This window comes from Tenrec ecaudatus, chromosome 12, assembly GCF_050624435.1.
Source record: "Tenrec ecaudatus isolate mTenEca1 chromosome 12, mTenEca1.hap1, whole genome shotgun sequence".
NCBI lineage: Eukaryota > Metazoa > Chordata > Mammalia > Afrosoricida > Tenrecidae > Tenrec > Tenrec ecaudatus.
This window is the reverse complement of record NC_134541.1, coordinates 134,889,676-134,906,400: the sequence shown is the minus strand read 5'-3', so window position 1 is coordinate 134,906,400 and position 16,725 is coordinate 134,889,676. Positions and strand designations below refer to the sequence as shown.

Below are 16,725 nucleotides of genomic sequence, written 5' to 3'. Positions count from 1 at the left end.
AAAATGTGCTTTACACAATTGGTGTATGTATGGATTTTGATAAGAGTTGCATGAGCCCCTAATAAAATGATTAAAAAACAATAATTTTATGGTTGGGGTCACCACCACGTGAGGAACTACAGTAAAGAGTCAGGCATTAGGACGGCTGAGAACCACTGGTGTATTGGAAAGTGGACAACCTCCAACCCCAAGCCATCTCAGGGAGGGTGGTCTCCCTTGGGGGCTTGCCTAGGGGTGTCCCTGATGGAGCCCACCCTACTGGGGCCCCAAAGCCATGCGTGGTGCTCCTGAGTGATGCCCTGACTCTCGTGGTTGGAAGTCCCTGGACCAATCTTGTCAGCTCTTCTAGCATCATGTATGCATCCCAATCATGGCCCTATTCCCGATCTTGCTGTCTGGCCTGTGACTGTGATGTATTGATCTGCCATGGCTAGGGAGTCAGACAGAGACAGGGGGGCTGTCCCTCCCCTGTATGCACAAGCCCCCATAAAGGAGGTTGGGAAGGAATCAGGTAACCATTAGACACCTAGGAAGACACATTAACTGGGCATGCTCCAATTCAGCCACCACCACCCCACCCCAACCCTCCGCCCGCTCCAGCCAGATGGACATCACACCTGAGCAGCCCAAACTGGACCCAGGCTCATGACCTCACCCAGGTGGGCTTAATTTAATTCAGCCAATGGGGTTTACTAACACCTTCCACCACCCCTCCCCACCAGAGGTTTGAAATACCCTGGCAGCAGGAAGGCAGTCTCTTGGACCCCCGGCTCCTGGTCAGGGGCAGATTGGAGAGGATTCTCTCCTTTCTTTTTACCCTGATCCTGAGCCTGCTCGGCCGGGCTGCAGTCTCTCTGGCCTCAGTTCCCCACGCATGGGCACGCAGTCCCACGAGGTTGCCGTATTTAGTCGTGGGCCCCAAAGAGGCTTCCTCAAGGTTTGGCACGCATCCCTGAAATAGCACGTACTCTTTTGAGACTGTAAAACCTGAAACTTCCCCTGTCCTTTCTTAAAAACCCACTCGGATCACAAACCAGGCTCCGGAGTGGCTTCTTTCTCACGAGAAGCCAAGACCCGAGGTATTAACCCACATGAGAACCCTAACACCACCAATCATGATTTCATGATCAAAATCAAGCTCACCGCCAGGGTCGATTCTGGCTCCAACACCTGGTAGGACAATGTAGAACTGCCCCTGCGGATTCCTCGGCTGCACCTGTTCCCAGGAGCAGAAAGCCTCATCCTCCTCCCTCAGAGGGCCTGTTAGTTTCCAGCCGCTGACTTATGGTTCAAAGCTCAACGTGTAACCCACCACGCCACCAGGGCTCCCTGCTTCCGCCTTTCTCCTGTCTAAACAGCTCCAGCACTGGGACGTGGTCTACGATCCTGTGGACTTTGAAAGCAGCGGTGTGGGTGGGTTGGTGGGCGGGCGACACTGCTGGCCCAGGACAGGGTTTCTGAGGGTAAACCTTTAAGGCAGCAGAGAGCCTCATCTCTGGAGCGAGCGGCTGGTGGGTTTGAACCATAGTCTTGCTGTTAGCAGCCTCGTGCAAAGCCGACGGCACTCCCAGGATGGCAGCTCTCTGGTCGCTCTCAGCTTGAACACACGCTACAAGCACATATTGATCATGCTTCCACACAGGGGGCTGGGTGCTCTGGAGTCCGTTCCAACTCCTAGCATCAGGGAGCTACAGAGCAGAACACTGCCTGGCCCCGTGCCGGCCACACAATTGCTATGTTTGAGTCTGTCCTTGCAGTCACAGGGTCAATCCAACGTGCCGAGGGTCTGCCTCTTCTCCCCCGACCCTCTACTTGACCGAGCATGGTGTCCTTCTACACATGCCACTTCCCGGCGTGTGTCCAGACCAAGTCACACCCCAAAGACGTCATAATGGACATGCTAGTCTTGGGAACATGCTGGTGAGACCCGACCGAATGAGGAACAGGGCCAGTTGGCAGAGGAAAAGGACAGAGACTGGGGACTAGCATTTAGGAGAGATGGTGCATTGTCTTAAGGCACGGAGCAAAATAGAGGGGTCCTCGTGGCATTGTGGTTAGACTCTGGGCTGCGATACCAACAGCCAGCACTTCAAAATGACCAGCTGCTCCGAAGGAGAAAGATGGGGCTTGCTACTCCCACAGAGAGTGACCGTCTCAGAAACCCACAGGGGCAGTTCTACCCTGTCCTACGGGGTCACTGTGAGACGGCCTGGACAAGATGGCCGAGAGTTTGGAGCAAAAGAGAGCATGAAAGCGACGCAGGATTTAACATTGAGCATATGTTTCAAAGCACAGAACATGCCAGGAAAAAGAGAGAGAGAGAGAGAGAGAGCTCCTCTGCGCTTCGCCCTAGAGCCCCTGGGCTTGCGCTCCCACTGCCTCCTCTCCCATCAGACCAGCAGCTGCAGGGGGCAGGTATCACCACCCCTGCTCAGCTCACCTGTGTCTCTCCTCAAACCAAGAAGGCAACATAAGAAAGTCTTCGGAGGGGTGGGGGAGAGGGCAAAGAAAAGAAAACACACCAAATTTTCTTCCCAGTGAATAACCCACCGCCTTCATAAAAACTGATCATCTATTACATCTGACGGAAGAGCTTAATGCTAAGTATCAGGGGAAAGGGGAAAAAACGTAAAAAGAAAAGCATCGACATTGCGGTTAAAGCCAGAAATGAAGACTAAAGATTTACATGTTTAAAACCTAGCCATTTGATTGGAGTGAAACAGCAACGGTTAAATAGCTCTTAGATCTAAGAGGAAATAAAGAACCCGGAGTTGTGCGCTCTTCAGGAAACGGTGACGATTCTCACACGACATATCAAAACTTATGAGCTGTGGCCAGAGCCGTACTGGTGGGAAAACTCAGAGCTTTTAAATGCCTTGCTATTAAGTCAGGACCCAAACAATGAAAACAGATGAAGTGTGATCGCAACTCCAAAGACCCAGAAAAAAACAAGAAGACGTGGAGGGGGTGGGGGATGAGCTACAGAGACAAAAGAGATCACAGAATTCAGCTAGAGAAGGAGAAAAGGAATTGCTCACCCAGGAGCCAGTACTTGAAGAAAGGCTAATTAAACGGATTCGAAATGAAATCTGCTTTTAAGAGGAATGAGAGGGAGAGAGCGCATGTGTCGCTGCCATTAGCGCCGAGGAGGGAACTGCGTTCACAAGCTTCACGTAGCTTTATTAAGCTTTGTAAATGAGAAAGGAGAGACGGAATAGCAGCCAACCCCGCTTCTGAGACAGAGGAGGAAACAGGTGAAGGCTGAGCTCCGAGACCCTGGAAAACGTGGCAAGAATGACGCCCCGCAAAGGCAAAGGCACGGTGGGTCCCTGGTCCCAGCGGTCTGACGTGGCGCCGCCTTGCTTGGCACTGCGGCTGTGCATAGTGACAGGAGGGTGCCGGCCTCTCTACAGCCTATTTATTTTGAACTTGACCGCCAGTGCGTTCTGATTGGCGCCTTCCGGAGGGCTGGTGGTGGTGAGCAGGGTGTACATCCTACAGAAGTGGGAGCCCCACCAGGCACACACACAGACACGTGTCCACGGCAGCAAGACGGTGGACCCAACCCAAATGCCCACCGCTAGGAGAAGAGATGAGGAAACACCGCTGGGCACGTGTGACGGAACAGAAACACCGAGCAACGCCAACGCTGAAAGCATGAAGCCCCTCCGAACAGAGATGGACCTGGGGCACATGGTGGGTGTGGGGTGCAACCAGCCCCCTCAGGAAAGGGCAGATAGTCTATGAAATGCATCCACTGATATTAAGGGGGGGGGGGACAAGCTAAAGCTCTCAGCCCAAAGGGAACAGAGGGGAGAGGACAAATGTTGGGGGAGGAGGGGGCCATGGGCTGCACTCTCGAGGGGCGTTGACTCGGGTGAAGTGGAGGAGATGGTGGTTGACAGGGGAGGGGGTTGGGTGGGGGTGGGGCAGCGACTATCAGGCTTGATTAAATTCGTGGGTTGGTCTGTAGCATGCAGGGTTGACCTGAAATGTAATCTCCCACTTCATTTACAATATAAAAAGGTAATTAAATTCCATAACATTGCTTAAATGAAAAAATTCAATAAAACTAAAGTTACATCAATCCTTAAGAGGCATAAAACTCTGTTAGCTGATGTTGAATCAGTTCATGGCTCACCTTTCGCCCCCCTCCATCCCCCCCTCCCCCTGCCTCCCTGCAGGAGACTGGTTTTTATTTGCTGATTTCAGAATTAGGTCACCAGGCTTTCCTTCCTAGTCTCTCTTCTGCAAACCTCGCTCCCTTGGAGCAGATTCCAGCTCAGAGCGACCCTCCAGGACGGGGGAGGGCTGCAGCTGCGCATTTCCGAGGCGGAACTCTTGCAGGAGCTGCTTTGTCAGTTGCCCAACCCTCCGTCCACTCTGAGCAAACAGAGCTCATTCCAGGAAGACGTCCACGCTTTTTAGACAATGCACCCGCGGGTGTGTGTGTGTGGGGGGGGCTTATAATCACCTTAATAAGTGCCAACCAGGCATATGGCAACATTCTACATGGGTTCCCAAGGGAAAGCGGTAAATGAGAAAGCACAGTGCCCTGTCCGGGTCCCACTGTGAATCTGAGTCAGTCTTCGCGTTGACACGCTCAAGTCAGGCCGAGACAAAGGCCTGCCATCACTGCTAGTGTGCAACACTGCCCCGCTAATGCCACCGGGGGGGGGGGGCGGGGGAGGGAGGAAAAAGAGAACGTTAAGTATTATGTTATAAAAGCAAAAGGCAAACGTTGGATTATTTGGACAGAAAGGATCCTCTTCCAGGAGGAGCAGGGGGGAAGTCCAACAAAGAATGATTAAGATCTAGTCTAACGCACCCTGAAATGCGGCCGGTCGCTATTTCCAACAGAGTGTTTATTTAGAAGTGAAACAAATGGACGAAATAATCCACGGATCGTAAGTGGCGAAGCCCAGTCACTGTCCACACCCCGAGCACGCCCATCTATCATCACCCACGCAGAGAAACAGCCCAGCCAGCTCTCCACCCCAACCCTCACCCTGCCCACTCCCTGGGCCCTGGGGACCACCGCCTCTGAGCACCTGCCCAGGTATAACCTGCCCATGTTGTGACAGGAGCCCTGGTGGTGGAGTGAGTTATGATTTGGGTTGGTCACTGCAAGGTCAGCAGTTCAAAACCAATAGCCTCTCTGCAGGAGAAAGATGAGGCTTCCCAGTCCCGTAAAGATTTACAGCCTCAGAAACCTACAGGGGCAGTTCTACCTTGTCCTATGGAGCCTCAGAATGGACTGGATGGCAGTGAGGGGTTTTTTTGTTTGTTTGTTTTGTTTTTTGCTGTTGTCGTTACTGGCTTGCCTGATGCAGAGTGGCCTCAGACCTTCAACTTGGCAAAAACATAAAACAAACCCACAATGATCTGTAAACTTCAGTCAAGCAGGGCCTGGGAAGCCCAGGTACACCTACCACCTGCCCAAAGACCAGCGGAAGGGTCACTGACAAGCGGGGAGGACGGCCCCTCTCGCCTAGAGATTAGACTGGGCCAGGGTTCGGCAAACCGGCTCTTGAGCCACATATGGCTCTTTGGGTTCGCACATGCAGTTCTGAAGTACAATTGGAAAAAAAGATTCAGATAACGATGATTTCATTTGTTTGAAAAAATGCATTTTTGGCTCTCGAATCAATTTTAAATTGCTGTGAGAGGCAGGGTTGGCTCTGTATTCTCAAAAGTTTCCCAACCCCTGGGCTAGACCCTTAAGAGAGAATTTCGCTGCCCTTCTTCCACAGGTGCGCATAGGATCGTGATGAAACCACAACGGGAATACTGGTGAAAGAGCAGCACCAGGCATCACCAGGCACGTCGATCCTGAGTGATCCTCTCTGACGACCGAGTGTCTAAAAACATGCTCTTGTCTGACTAAGAATGGTTGCCATGACAAAGCCCATTTCGATGATGTGATTTTCCAAAGTGTCTGGTTTCCTAAGGACTGTCCTGGCCTTGGCCATGCTGCCAGGCTGCAAGACAGCAGCTGGACTTGAACCTGGGCAGACAATCACCGCCCTTTACTTTCTTCCCCTCCCCGGATGCAGAGAGAGGAGAAGAAATGTCAGAGGTGGAGTTCTGTGCCTGCTCCTCCCTCCTTCTCTTCTGGAGGATCCCAAGTCTCTGCGATTACAAGTTTCTTTGAGCAAACACGCCCAGCTTCTCTGAGATGATGTCCAGATTTAGGGGTATCTGTCTTTCTTGTAAAGGAGCCCTGGAGCTAGAAGTTACACCTCAGGCTGCTGGCTTCAAGGTCGTCAGTTCTAAACCACTAGCTGCTCCGCAGGACAAAGATGAGGCTTTCTACTCCCGCCAAGAGTTACAGAAACCCAGAGGGGCAGTTCTACCCTGTCCCACAGGGTTGCCCATGAGGCAGAATTAACTCCATAGCAGAGAGTTTGACTTGGGGGTTTTCTTTCTTGTGTCCACCCGATCCACCTCCGTCCCTTCCCTCTTGTGTAGGGTGACATTTGAGTGGTACCAGTCTTGCTTTCCTAGGGGAGGTGGGCTTGGGTTAGATTCCCGGCCAAAGCACCACAGGTGCAGCCACCACGTGACTGTCAGTGGAGACGTGTGTTGCTAAGATACCATTTCAGCAGCGCTCCCAGAGGAAGATGGCCTAGGAAGAAAGGCCTGGTGATCCACTTCTGAAAACCAGCTGATGGAAACCCCATGGCCCTCACAGCCTCCCCACAACTCATCATGACCGAGGCACAGGCCTGGGCTCTGTTAGGCTCGGGGTTGCCTTGAGAGGGGCGACGGTGCGGCAGCAGCTGACAACCATGCACGGTTTGGGGGAGGACCAGCTAGAATCCACTAGCACGAGGAAGCCCTATACAGGGCCTACCGGGTGGGCTGGGGTTGAAAATGTTGAGGCGCACACCCGCCCTCTGCTCCTGGGGGCGGAAGAGCTGATGTTCCCCTCCTCCCTCCTTCATGGTGACATCTGGGGCAGTTCTAGTCTTTGTGTCAGTGGGGTGCTGATTCGGACTCTGTGAGATTGGCGGAAGGGACTCAGCTCATCTGGCAACTCAGCCACTGGACTGAGGTCTCAGAAATGCACAGGAACATCCTGGAGCTTGGCCGGGGCTCAGCCAGGCCAGCGTGGGAGCAGGGAGCACATATACTGGCCCCAGGGCAGACTGGCAAAGCAGCCATTCCCCAGGGGCCAGGACCTCAGTCCACCCCTCTTCTGGCTGTCCATGTGCAGTCCCGGTGTGGCTGAGATGCTGGAAGCTACGCCACCAGGATTCCAAACACCCATGGGACCCAGCCATGGGGGACTGGGACCAGCCGAGTTTCCTGAGGAAGACAGATAAGGTCAAACCTACCATCTATCATGCTGCTGCTAGCTAATGGATTCCAATTCCTAGCGACCCCAGAGGACAGGGCAGAATGGTCCACCCGGTCTCTGAGACTGTACATCTTTACGGAAGCAGATGCCCCATCTTTCTTCCATGAGTTGACCCATGGGTTAGCAGCCCGAAGTGTCACCCTCTGCACCACCAGGGAAGCTCCTTCCGTGAAGGCGGGCCTGGCAACCTGCTTTTGACCATTAACCCATGCCCACTGCCCAGATCCCACGAGGACAGCTATGACATCCTGCTCTGGGCACGTCCTCGGGAACGGTCCATCGTGGAAGAGGGTATCGGGTTCGATGAAGCAGCAGGCCACGATGGATCAGCCCCGAGGCCTCGCAGATGGATTCCGACATGAGGCAGGGCGGGCCACACTGCAGGTGATGCCCACAGAGAACAAGCCTGGCTTAAGGAAAGAAAGGCCTAGACTGAAGGAAGTCACGCTTCTAAGGCCTGGACAGAGGTGAGCAGCGTGTTGGGGGTTCAGATTCAGCAACACTACTGCAGATGCCTCACTGTCAGAGCAAAGGCCTCTGGGAGGCGGGAAGAAGGAGCTTGTCCCGCAGGCCCTGGGGGCTCAATGTGGGGGCTCAGTGCTCAACCTGACCACTGTTGCTCATTTCACAACCAGGGGCTGGGGCTGCCTGTCACCCCTGCTGGGCATCTCTGCTCAGGGCCTGGAGTGGGGCTGAGTGTACCGATGCATGAGATGGTGGTTGTGGTGGCAGCAGCTGTTGGTCTCTGAGGAACAGGGATGAGGGTAAGCTGGGGAACTCAGGACAGGGCTGGCAAGAGACAGGAGAGGCAGCGGTGGCCCAGTGGGAGAGTGCTTGCCTTTCGAGCCTGAGACCCTGGTTTGATTCCCAGGCGGTGCACACTTTGCCTGACATCAGTGGGCGAAGGCTCGGGAAGAAAGACTTGGAGATCTTCCACTAAAACAGCAGCCAAGGAAAACCCCATGCGTCAGTCACCACAGTTCCAACCACAGCCCGTGCCAGGGGATGGCATTTGGTTCTGCTCTGCCTGGGGTCGCCATGCATCACCATAGCAACCCTATAGGCAGGGTAGAACTGGCCCCGTGAGTTTCCCAAACTGTAACTCTGTATGGGAGTAGAAAGTCCTGTCTTTCTCCTTGCAGCAGCCGGTGGTTTTGAACCGCCAACCTTGCAGTCAGCAGCCAACGCATCACCACTACGCCACCAAGGCTCAGTGCCACTTACAAGGCAGCCAGGACTTCAGTGTTAATAAAACGCCCAAGGAGCAGTGAGCCCCTTTTCCCTTTAAGGGAACACTTCTTAGGAGCCTGGGGACTCCATTGAACTCCACACACAGACGTGCAACTCCTAAACGCGGACTTGAGCGCCCTGCCAAGTCCATCAAGGGCCACCAGCTCGGCCAGCCCTCCCTCGCAGCCCCTTCTCAAAAGGCTTTTGAAGGGACTGGAAGTCTAGAGACAACACTGCTGGAAGTTGCGTTGGGCACAGCAGCAGAGCACGCGCGTTCCTATCCCTTGGGGGCTCTCGCTGCTAGCATAGGGGTCTGCGATCCACCGTCACCGTTCCAGCAACGACAGATGAGGCTGACTGGGCTACTCTTGAGTTTATTCTGCGGCAGAAGGAGACCGAGGGGTTCGCTGCCTCCCAACTTGTTTCAAAATCTAGTGAACATCAATCCAACCTGTGTGACAAAAAGCAGGTTCTGCAACGACACTCGCAGCTTTCGAGTCGGCGCTGACTCACAGCGACCCCGTAGGGCAGGGCAGAACTGCTCCTCTGGGTTTCCGAGACTGTCGGCTCCTTTCTGACCTTGCGGTCTGCAGCCCATAACCACTGCCCGACCAGGGCTGTCCTGCGGTGGCCCCAAGTCACAGGACACAAAGCAGGGTTTGCAAGGATTACAGCAAACAATGAACTGTACCCTCATCTCTCCAGGGGTTACCAGACCACCATCCCCTGAAGCACCATACTCTGTTGCTTGTCTAAATGGGGGGTGCTTCATGCCTAGCTAGGAGCCCAAGTGAGGTAGTGGGGGATCCACTGGGCTGCTGACCCCAAGATGAAACTACTGGCCCCTCCAAGGGGAAAAGACAATCCTTTCTATTCCTGTAAGGAGTTACAGTCTTGGAAATCCACAGGGGCCATTTGGCCCTGCTCTGTAAGGTTGCTATGAGTTGGAACCATCTAGACCAGCGATTTTCAACCTGTGGGTCCTGACCCCTTTGGGGGGTCAAACAACCCTTTCACAGGGACTGTCGCCCAATTCATAGCAGTAGAAAAATGACAGTGATGAAGTAGCAACGAAAATAATTTTATGGTTGGGGGGTCACCACCACAGAAGATGGTGGTGAGCTTGGTTTTCGGTTTGTGCCTGGCTATCTTAATGGCCTTGCCTATGAAGAACCTTCCTACTGATGTAGCTGAAAGGGAGTTTTTAGTTGCAAGGGAGGGGAGCTGTTAGTTTTGTATTTCTAACAAACCAAATCGTACATGACATAATTTCCTAGGATTTTGATAAATGATGGGCTAATTAACCCTTGCACTCCTCCCTCTATCATTACGAGGAGACAAGACCAGGATGACTGAGTGACACAGGGCCTACAATTCCAGGAGAAAATGAGGCCCACCGTGCCTGATGGCAGGAACTATTTTTAGACCCAGACTGACAGTAAAAAAAAAAAAAAAAGCAAGTGAAAGCTATGAGCCAACACTCTAAATAGACATTGCGAAGTGTCAGCTCCAATGTCCCTCCTCTGGGAGCTCAGGGTACAAGTCCTGCAGCTGCCGGAAGCACGACGGGGCCAGAGGGCGAGACATGCTGCACCGCGGGACCAATCGCCCACCAGGGATCACTTGCCCTCCGTGGGTGGAGGGCAGCTCATGGCTTAGCAGGGAAAGGCACACGGATCGCTTGGGAGTGGCCGCCAATAACAACTAAGCTCCCACGCGTGGAGACAGATTCCACAGGCTCCCATCTGAGGCAGTTCCCGTCTAAATGGAAGGGTGGTGAGGAAGAGGAGGCCCTCCATGGGCTGGACTGACAGCGGCTGCATCGATGGACTTGGGCATAGGAACCGTGGGGAGGACAGTGCAGGACCGGGCAGCGTTGCCTTCTATTGTGCACGGGGTCACTATGGGTCAGAGCCGAATCAAGGGTACCTAATAACAACAACAACAAAGCAGTTCTACCCTGTCCTGTAGGCCAGAATGCACTTGACTGGAGGAAAGGGGAAAGGGTTTCTGGGTGTCCAGACTGAGAGGAGAAAGTGGGCTGGCTTAGGGCTATTGTCTGAGCCTGAGCCTGAGCCCACCCATAGAGAACGCTGGCTGGCTGGTCCCCCGATGAGAACTAGCCCACTCTTGGGAACTGGATGAAAGTAGAGGCTGTGTAGGTGTGAGTGCAAATTATGACCTCTATCCTCCACTTCTCCCTATAGGTCGCTGGGGGCTTGATGTTGTTGTTAGGTGCAGCAGAGACAGCTGCGGCTCAGAGTGACCCTGTGGACACTGCCCCGTCCTGAGCCAGCCTCACAGCTGTCCTGTGCTCAAGCCCGTGGCAGCAGCCACCGTGGCCATCCATCTTGTCGGTGGCCTTCCTCTTTTTAGCTGCCCCTCTACTTTACCAAGCAGGATGACCTTCTCCAGGGACCGGTCTCGTCATCCTTGCCTCCAAGAAGCATCCTGTCTGTGCTTCTCCGAAGATAGAGCTCTTTCTTCTTCTCACAGGCCACACTACTTTCGATATTCTCCTCCTCATGCACACAGGGTGACTGAAAATGCCACCACGCCTTGGGCCCCAGGCACCCCTTAGTCAGTCCTCAAGGTCACATGCTTGCTTGTCAACACTTGCGCAGCCCAGTTACCCGAGGCATACATAACCTGGATCCACACGTGTACACACAGATGCCACAGACGTGGTATACGTGTCTGCGTACCACAGGTGTACATGTCCTAATTCTACAAGTGTATACACCTCCTGATTCCTTCAACCAAAGGCAAGGAGCCTGAGCCCGGTGCTCCTTTCCCCACCCCCACCCTCCACCCCTCCGATGCAGTGGATGAGAATTAATAGTACCACAGAATTCCCTGTGGGTCCAGGGACTGAAATTTAACTCAGAAGGAAAGTGCAGCCTGATTTCTCAAATCTTTAACCTTGCAAAGGAGGCCTGTCTGCTCCGTGGCAGCCTGCAATACTGAACCGCTTTGTCAGGGGGAGGGAAGTCCTTCCAACATGATTCAGATTAATCTACTGGCTGCTGTGAGCTGTCACAATAGATGCCTGCTGACGGAAGGATGTCTGCCGGCTTGTCACCACCCACAGCGCTTATCCTGCGAATGCTCTCTCGCTCCAGGGCACTGCCTGGGAACTTTGCCTCCTACGGGAAAGGTATCTAGCAGCCAGGGATGGGTGTCAGGCAAACGGAAATACAGATCTACCCGGTCCAGTGTGGAAGAGCCACAAGAAGCTGCCTCAAAAGAACAGCCTGGGGGGTGGAGGGGACAGTCCCTAATGGCCTGTGTAGATCCCTACCACTGAAAATATGTACCTCTTCTTCCTTAGCCCCTGGGTTAATTACTTAGTATGGACCTTCTAGCCATAACTCCTTCAGTTTGCGATGCAACATAAATCCTAGGCTTTCGACCTGTGATGATGAGGGTCACATGAGGCCACCAGGACCCTGGTGGCAGAGTGGGTTGTGCAAAACCACAGGATCCACAGTTTGATACCACCAGCTGCGCTGTTGGAGAAAGACAAGGCATTTGTGATAGGTAGGTTTATTATGCCAACCTGTCCAATGAACACATGTGGGATTAACTGAAGGGTGGAGAGATAAATGGCTCTGTGAGCCTCACCTCTCTTGTCTCTTGCTCTTTGATGATCGAACCACTGTGCGGCTGCCTTAGCTGGTTCTCTGCCTCAACTTGTAAGCTACACTACCTGTGGGACACCCAGCCCGTGGACTGTGTCGTGGCAGTTGGAGGTTCCTTCAAGACCTGCTTCGCCACACTGCTGGTGTATACATCACTCGAGCTGGGGACTGTCGGACCCTGTCATCTGGCTGACCGTTGGTGACCTGCCTTGCTGTTTGCTGCCTGTGGCCGGATTGCCTGAGTTGCTCTACAGAGGACTCAGCTGTCTGCTTCCTTGACTTGCACCCGGCGGGCGGCCCTCAAGACTTGAAGGACTGCCAGTGTATTAGCTGTCTCACAGAAGTGAGTTGCACTGAGCCATTTGTACTTCTCTATAGACTAATTAGCTGTTTATTTCTTATGTTGTATATAGCTATCTATATAAATGTATATAAAATTATAAGCACCCCAGTTTTGTTCTTCTAGAGAACCTGTCTAATATAGCATTTTACTCCCGTTAAGAGTGACTGTCTGGGACACCTACAGGGGCAGTTCTATTCTGTCCTACAGGGTGGCTCTGAGTCAGAACCAACCTGATGGCAGTGACTGATTACACCTGTGGAGACAGTCCCTGTTTTGGGAGGCAGTTACATTACGCTACTGAGACAGGATTAAGGTGATGTGGTCGTTGAGGATTTTATGTCCACATGCATTTTTATGAACGTGTAGAAGTGGAATCCCATCTGTCAATCAGGTCACAGCCTGATGATCCTCCTTGGGGGCATGGCCTTCTTATACGAGAGGGGAATCTGGTAATTTCCCCCTCTGCCCCTCTGCCTTCTTGCTTGCTGGGACTCTGCTGTTGACCCTGAGAGCTGATGGCACCCTGCCATGTTCCCACCGACCTTGGATCCATGTGCCCCTGTGCCCACCAGCCCGTGATCTCCCTGCATTCTGCACCATTGCATGTGGCCGTGTGAGTCTGAAGAGGGACTGACAGACTAGCATAGACTTAGGGACTTGAGTTGGACTGGGCTGGGATGCCCGCTTGACATGGAATGACTTCTTTTTAGGAAGCTTCTCCTTACACATAAATGGATGTCTCTGGATTTATTTCTCTAGACATGCAGGCCTAACCCCAAGGGGGGAGGGGTTCTATTTTGAGTCCTCACCTTACTAGAGGGTCTGATTCAAGCCACCACCCATAGTTTCCTTGGGTCTGTGGTCTGCAGAGAGGCTTTTTATCAGAGGGCAAGAGCCACCCCTCCATCTAAGCCTCAGAAATGGGCAAGACACCATCTCTATAACCTCCCTTTCCCGACTGACCATGCGCAGAAGACCAGTGCTGAGTCACTTGAGCTGAGGACCAGTCAGATGCCAGTGACTGCTCAAGAAGACTGTCGGGTTGGAACTGGTGGCCATCTAGATATAAGTCCCAGCATGCTCTCTTGCCTGGCTAAGCAAGCGAGCCCTGCTTTCAACATCTAGCAGTTTCCAGTCTCAGCACCTGTGCTCAGCAGCTTTGGCCAAGTCCCCTCAAATGCTCTGGATCTCAAGACAGGCTTGCCTCTGCCCATTCTCTGGTCCTTGGGATTGAGTTGCAACCGGTCACCTAACTTGATCCCATCAGCTTCTACAGCCTTATGGAGGGTCTTCCACAAGATGGATGTCACGACGTCAGATTTGGGTCGTAGCAGCCCCCACAGCCATTTGGGGTCATTTCCTTAATGGGCCGTGAGCTCTGTAAGGTATCGCAGTGGATTGTGGGGCCCTGGCATATCGAAAGTGGAAGTTGATATCCGGGTTAATGGAGGGGCAGAGCCTTTTGGAATAAGGGGATGTGTGGGACACTTTCAATGTCTGTCTCATTGGGACCAGACTTGAATTAATCTTCCTAAAAGAAATCCTTTCTGCAGTTCCCGTGCAAGTGTGCCGTCTAATCTCTTCATCTGGGTGGATGAGCTGGGGCCAGAAGACAAAAGAAGGGCTGTAAGGGCCCCATGGTCTGCCTCGGGAAGGCTTATCCGAGGGGTAGCCCAAGGAAGATCAATAAGTAATAATGAGAACGACGGTTATTTGTCGTCATTTTTAGCTGCTGTCAAGTCACACACACACACACACACACACACACACACAACACAGAGACTCCAGGCACAAGAGAATGGGAATACTGCCTGGTCCTGCCCCACCCCATGATCAGCTGCAGACAGACCATGGAGACTCATTGGGTTTCATTGGCTGGTCTGGGGGAGGTCATTCTTCCTAGTCCATCTGGGAGCCCCGTGGCACCCTGTTCAGCATCCTAGCAATAGGAGATGGAATGGTGGGCAACTGAGCCTGACTCTCTCATACAGCTAGTGAGAGCGCCACACCTGATCCACCAGCACCTCTCCCCAAATGTGTCTCAAGAGCCACTGCTATCAAGTAGATTCCAACTCATATCGATGCTATAGGTCAGGGAGGAACTGTCCTTGTGGATTTCTGAGAATGACTGAGACGATCATTCTCTACAGGAATAGAAGGCCTCATCTTTCTCTCTCAGAGCAGCTGGTGGCTTTGAACCACTGGCCTTGGAGTAAGCAGCCCAATGAGTAGCCTATTACGCTACGCCATGAGGGCTGAGGAGGCTAGAGGTACAAGCAGAGTAAACTCTACGTGGCCCCGAGCAGAGGCTGGACCTGGTCAAGGCACATGAAACATCCTGACCCCCCCACACAAGAGGCACAGCAAAGCCAGGCCCTGCTCCCGAGTCAGCCTGGGTCATGGTACTCTCTGTGACATGGGGCCGGCTCGTGTGACTTGTCCCAACTGAGCCGACAGCCCCCATCAGCCAGCCTCCTCCAGGCTTGTCCCCTGAAGAAAGGGGTTTTCAGAGTTCTTAGTTTCTACCAATGCACTGCCCTGTGCCTTCCTGTAGGAAAGGCCATTAACCATGCTATTGATGATCCGCGTCACCTCGGGCCAGGCGGTCAGAGTTTGCCAGAGCTTTGTTATGGAGATTGGCTATGGCTGGAAAAATACACCTTTCTCTCTTGGCTAGTTCTCACGGAGAGAGAAAATTACATATTCATTCACACCGAGTGGCGCGGGAGTGGAGTGGCTTACCCGGTGGCAGGGCCCTGTGGGCAGCGAAGTGGAGTAGCCCATGGCACTGCCCCAGGATGACCAGAGGGTCAGGGCAGAAGGCGAGAACGCCTTGCTTTTCTTACAGGTCAAGACTCGGAGCTGGGGAGTGGGGATGGGGTTTTAAGGTTGTGATCCCCTTGCTCACTGGCTTCTTTTAAAACCTGAACTATGCTAACAGTCGGCATGGACGCCTGCTCGAGTTCTGCGGGGGTTGCAGACTTTCACATGCGTGCCGGTTGCGTGAAAGGTTGAAGGTCTGATTCCACCCAGAGCTGCCTGTGAACACAGGCCCGGTGATCACCGTCCGGGAAAGTGGTCATTTGAAACCGATGGGCGCACAGCTCGACGGACCAAGGCCCACCGTGAGATGGCTTGCTGGCAATGGGGAGGGTGGGGTCAACCCTTCCAGTGAGTCATTACACCTGAAGAGGGTCTCAGGGCCCCCAACAGACACACGCACACAGCTCTCCCCGGAATCACGCTGTGTCCAACTTACGAAGCCCAGCAAGTCTCTTGGAAGCAGCAGCACAGCGTGGCTTGGAAGGACCCGCTCAGGATCTGGCCCGCGTCTGAATCCCCCCTGCTCTGCCACCGGTGACATGTGTGACCCTGAGTATGACACTTACCCTTCCTGTGACACCCCCCACCAGGCCCCCAGGAGCCCCTCTCTAAGAAGAGAATAACATGGGTCTGATGGGACCACCATGAGGAGTAAGAGTCTGTGTTTATACAGTAACGGCCCCCGTGGAACACTGCAAAGGCTATTGTGGGGTAGTGGGTTAAGCACGGAGCGAATCCTACGGTTGGCAGTTCGAGCCTGCCAGCCACCGCACAAGAGGAAAATAAGGCTATCTTCTCCCATGAGGATTCAGTGTCACAAAGGTGGTTGTACTCTGTCCCGGACGGGGACTATGAGTTGGAATCAGCTTGGTGGCAGTGAGTTTAGTTTTCTGAAAGGAGTCCTGATGGCACAACAATTAAGCACTCAGCTCCAAACTAAGAGCCGGGCTGTTCCCATCCACCCGGTGGCCTCATGGTGAAAGACCTTGTGATGGGAGATTCTCCTGCACTCATGGCATCGAGTAGACGCCGACTCGTAGTGACCCTCGAGGGCAGGGTAGGATTGCCTCTGTGGCTTGCAGCACTGCACCTCTTGACAGGAATGGACAACCTCATCTGTCTCCCATGGAGTGGCTGGTGGTTTTGAACTGCTGATCTGTGGTTAGCAGCCTGAGTGTAACCACCACGCCACCAGGGTTCCTTGGCTTATATTCTACTCAGTGCCTTCTAGTGAATTCTCACTCACTGTGACAGGGCAGAGTACCCCTGTGGGTCTCCGAGACTGCGACTCTTTCCTGGAGCAGGGAGCCCCCTCTTTCTCCTGT

At 53.4% G+C, this 16,725-nt stretch overlaps 1 protein-coding gene across 1 annotated transcript in view; it reads right to left on the bottom strand.

Moving 5' to 3' along the window:
- Positions 1-16,725, bottom strand: part of GALNT17 (polypeptide N-acetylgalactosaminyltransferase 17) — a 389,162-nt gene that overhangs the window by 145,630 nt on the left and 226,807 nt on the right. The window lies entirely within an intron of this gene.